We start from the raw sequence: 5,539 nt of genomic DNA, 5'->3' as shown, positions 1-5,539 counted from the left end.
CACAGCCGTGCCTTAGTTTCTACCACCACTACCATCTAGTGTTACAACACAGCCATGCCTTAGTTTCTACCACCACTACCATCTAGTGTTACAACACAACCATGCCTTAGTTTCTACCACCACTACCATCTAGTGTTACAACACAACCATGCCTTAGTTTCTACCACCACTACCATCTAGTGTTACAACACAACCATGCCTTAGTTTCTACCACCACTACCATTTACAACACAACCATGCCTTAGTTTCTACCACCACTACCATCTAGTGTTACAACACAGCCGTGCCTTAGTTTCTACCACCACTACCATCTAGTGTTACAACACAGCCGTGCCTTAGTTTCTACCACCAGTACCATTTACAACACAGCCGTGCCTTAGTTTCTACCACCACTACCATCTAGTGTTACAACACAACCATGCCTTAGTTTCTACCACCACTACCATCTAGTGTTACAACACAACCGTGCCTTAGTTTCTACCACCACTACCATCTAGTGTTACAACACAACCGTGCCTTAGTTTCTACCACCACTACCATCTAGTGTTACAACACAACCGTGCCTTAGTTTCTACCACCACTACCATCTAGTGTTACAACACAACCATGCCTTAGTTTCTACCACCACTACCATCTAGTGTTACAACACAACCATGCCTTAGTTTCTACCACCACTACCATCTAGTGTTACAACACAACCATGCCTTAGTTTCTACCACCACTACCATCTAGTGTTACAACACAACCATGCCTTAGTTTCTACCACCACTACCATCTAGTGTTACAACACAACCATGCCTTAGTTTCTACCACCACTACCATCTAGTGTTACAACACAACCATGCCTTAGTTTTACAACACACACCATGCCTTAGTTTCTACCACCACTACCATCTAGTGTTACAACACAACCATGCCTTAGTTTCTACCACCACTACCATCTAGTGTTACAACACAACCATGCCTTAGTTTCTACCACCACTACATCAGTGTTACAACACAACCATGCCTTAGTTTCTACCACCACTACCATCATTTACAACACAACCATGCCTTAGTTTCTACCACCACTACCATCTAGTGTTACAACACAACCATGCCTTAGTTCTACCACTACTACCATCTAGTGTTACAACTACCATGCCTTAGTTTCTACCACCACTACCATCTAGTGTTACAACCATGCCTTAGTTTCTACCACCACTACCATCTAGTGTTACAACACAACCATGCCTTAGTTTCTACCACCACTACCATCTAGTGTTACAACACAACCATGCCTTAGTTTCTACCATTAACTACCATCTAGTGTTACAACACAACCATGCCTTAGTTTCTACCACCACTACCATCTAGTGTTACAACACAACCATGCCTTAGTTTCTACCACCACTACCATCTAGTGTTACAACACAACCATGCCTTAGTTTCTACCACCACTACCATCACCATGCCTTAGTTTCTATCTAGTGTTACAACACAACCATGCCTTAGTTTCTACCACCACTACCATCTAGTGTTACAACACAACCATGCCTTAGTTTCTACCACCACTACCATCTAGTGTTACAACACAACCATGCCTTAGTTTCTACCACCACTACCATCTAGTGTTACAACACAACCATGCCTTAGTTTCTACCACCACTACCATCTAGTGTTACAACACAACCATGCCTTAGTTTCTACCACCACTACCATCTAGTGTTACAACACAACCATGCCTTAGTTTCTACCACCACTACCATCTAGTGTTACAACACAACCATGCCTTAGTTTCTACCACCACTACCATCTAGTGTTACAACACAACCATGCCTTAGTTTCTACCACCACTACCATCTAGTGTTACAACACAACCATGCCTTAGTTTCTACCACCACTACCATCTAGTGTTACAACACAACCATCTTAGTTTCTACCACCACTACAACACAACCATGCCTTAGTTTCTACCACCACTACCATCTAGTGTTACAACACAACCATGCCTTAGTTTCTACCACCACTACCATCTAGTGTTACAACACAACCATGCCTTAGTTTCTACCACCACTACCATTTACAACACAACCATGCCTTAGTTTCTACCACCACTACCATCTAGTGTTACAACACAGCCTTAGTTTCTACCACCACTACCATCTAGTGTTACAACACAACCATGCCTTAGTTTCTACCACCACTACCATCTAGTGTTACAACACAACCATGCCTTAGTTTCTACCACCACTACCATCTAGTGTTACAACACAACCATGCCTTAGTTTCTACCACCACTACCATCTAGTGTTACAACACAGCCGTGCCTTAGTTTCTACCACCACTACCATCTAGTGTTACAACACAACCATGCCTTAGTTTCTACCACCACTACCATTTACAACACAACCATGCCTTAGTTTCTACCACCACTACCATCTAGTGTTACAATGCCTTAGTTTCTACCACCACTACCATCTAGTGTTACAACACAACCATGCCTTAGTTTCTACCACCACTACCATCTAGTGTTACAACACAACCATGCCTTAGTTTCTACCACCACTACCATTTACAACACAGCCATGCCTTAGTTTCTACCACCACTACCATCTAGTGTTACAACACAACCATGCCTTAGTTTCTACCACCACTACCATCTAGTGTTACAACACAACCATGCCTTAGTTTCTACCACCACTACCATCTAGTGTTACAACACAACCATGCCTTAGTTTCTACCACCACTACCATCTAGTGTTACAACACAACCATGCCTTAGTTTCTACCACCACTACATCTAGTGTTACAACACAACCATGCCTTAGTTTCTACCACCACTACCATCTAGTGTTACAACACAACCATGCCTTAGTTTCTACCACCACTACCATCTAGTGTTACAACACAACCATGCCTTAGTTTCTACCACCACTACCATCTAGTGTTACAACACAACCATGCCTTAGTTTCTACCACACTACCATTTACCAACACAACCATGCCTTAGTTTCTACCACCACTACCATCTAGTGTTACAACACAACCATGCCTTAGTTTCTACCACCACTACCATCTAGTGTTACAACACAACCATGCCTTAGTTTCTACCACCACTACCATCTAGTGTTACAACACAACCATGCCTTAGTTTCTACCACCACTACCATCTGGTGTTACAACACAACACCATGCCTTAGTTTCTACCACCACTACCATCTAGTGTTACAACACAACCATGCCTTAGTTTCTACCACCACTACCATTTACACACACCATCTAGTGTTACAACACAGCCGTGCCTTAGTTTCTGCCACCACTACCATCTAGTGTTACAACACAACCATGCCTTAGTTTCTACCACCACTACCATCTAGTGTTACAACACAGCCATGCCTTAGTTTCTACCACCACTACCATCTAGTGCTCTTACCACCACTAATCTAGTGTTACAACACAACCATGCCTTAGTTTCTACCACCACTACCATTTACAACACAGCCGTGCCTTAGTTTCTACCATTTACAACACAGCCATCTAGTGTTACAACACAACCATGCCTTAGTTTCTACCACCACTACCATCTAGTGTTACAACACAGCCATCCTAGTGTTGCCTTAGTTTCTACCACCACTACCATCTAGTGTTACAACACAGCCGTGCCTTAGTTTCTACCACCACTACCATCTAGTGTTACAACACAACCGTGCCTTAGTTTCTACCACCACTACCATCTAGTGTTACAACACAACCATGCCTTAGTTTCTACCACCACTACCATCTAGTGTTACAACACAACCATGCCTTAGTTTCTACCACCACTACCATCTAGTGTTACAACACAACCATGCCTTAGTTTCTACCACCACCACCATTTAGTGTTACAACACAGCCGTGCCTTAGTTTCTACCACCACTACCATCTAGTGTTACAACACAACCATGCCTTAGTTTCTACCACCACTACCATTTACAACACAGCCATGCCTTAGTTTCTACCACCACTACCATCTAGTGTTACAACACAACCATGCCTTAGTTTCTACCACCACTACCATCTAGTGTTACAACACAACCATGCCTTAGTTTCTACCACCACATCTAGTGTTACAACACAACCGTGCCTTAGTTTCTACCACCACTACCATTTACAACACAACCATGCCTTAGTTTCTACCACCACTACCATTTACACAACAACGACCACTACCATAGTTACAACACAACCATGCCTTAGTTTCTACCATTACTATCATCTAGTGTTACAACACAACCAAGTTTCACAACATCTAGTGCCTTAGTTTCTACCACCACTACCATCTAGTGTTACAACACAAACCATGCCTTAGTTTCTACCACCACCACCATCTAGTGTTACAACACAACCATGCCTTAGTTTCTACCACCACTACCATCTATGTTACAACACAACCATGCCTTAGTTTTTCTAGTGTTACCATGCCTTAGTTTCTACCACCACTACCATCTAGTGTTAAAACACAGCTGTGCCTGAATCTCTCCTGTTTATGGCAGGTAGCATGCCCCCACCCCATCAGACACCAGTCCTCCCTGTCTACTGGACCATCACCCATGTGGAGGCATTTTCTCCCTGGTGCTGCATGATGAGGGGATAGTGTAACATAGGGATACATACCCGGTAACTCTGTTAGCATGGATAGGTCTGTGGTAGACCTTGATGGATAGATGGATTAAGGAGGAGTAGGAGGGAACATACTCACAGCATCCATTCCAGACGGGCATTCATTCAGTTGTTTATGCTGTATTGTCGAGGAGTATGTTTAGGTTAGAGCTGATATATGTCTTGTTGAGATTGTATATATCAGAGGAGGCTGGTGGGAGGAGCTATAGGAGGACAGGTTCATTGTAATGGCTGGAATGGAATAATGGAACGATATCAAACATGGAAACCACGTGTTTGATTCATTCCATTCCAACCATTACAATGAACCCGTCCTCCTATAGCTCCTCCCACCAGCCTCTCTGGTATGTAGCTGTATCAGACCAAAGTTTATTGGTCGCGTACACAGATTAGCAGGTGCATCTAAATGCTTCTGTTACTAGCTCCAACAGTGAAGCAGAATGGCTCGCAAATCACATGTGATGTGAATTATACAAATGACTGAGAGGACCGTGGCTGTATATGAGAGCTGTCATTAGGCATCACAGTGATGGATGCCCGTTTTATTTTTCACTCACTCACTCACTCACTCACTCACTCACTCACTCACTCACTCACCACCTCACTCACTCGTAAGGATTCATATTTTCCTGAAAATATGCCAAGTTTCAATACCAGTAATAATTCCAGTGCCCACTTTAAAGCGTTTAAAACCAAGATATGGTCATTATGCCTGTGAAATGTCTGACTGTCGAAATGAGAGCGCGAAGAGGCCCATGTTATTTTGTAGGCCTGCTGTAGATGTTTCCTGTAGGGTTTATTAACTGTGTGTGGGCAGCGTGTGCAGTCCCCCAGTGTTAATTTTGTGCTGCACATGTTGTGTATTTTGGTGGAATTGCATTAATGCGGCATTGGGGGG

The 5,539-nt window shown here is 43.3% G+C and overlaps 1 protein-coding gene across 1 annotated transcript in view; it reads right to left on the bottom strand.

Annotated features, from left to right (window-relative positions):
* Positions 1 to 5,539, bottom strand: part of LOC115118360 (coagulation factor X-like) — a 31,990-nt gene that overhangs the window by 24,274 nt on the left and 2,177 nt on the right. The gene's annotated exons all lie outside the window — the stretch shown is intronic.

The sequence above is a fragment of the Oncorhynchus nerka genome, linkage group LG26, assembly GCF_034236695.1.
Source record: "Oncorhynchus nerka isolate Pitt River linkage group LG26, Oner_Uvic_2.0, whole genome shotgun sequence".
Lineage (NCBI taxonomy): Eukaryota > Metazoa > Chordata > Actinopteri > Salmoniformes > Salmonidae > Oncorhynchus > Oncorhynchus nerka.
This window is presented reverse-complemented; position numbering and strand designations above follow the sequence as displayed.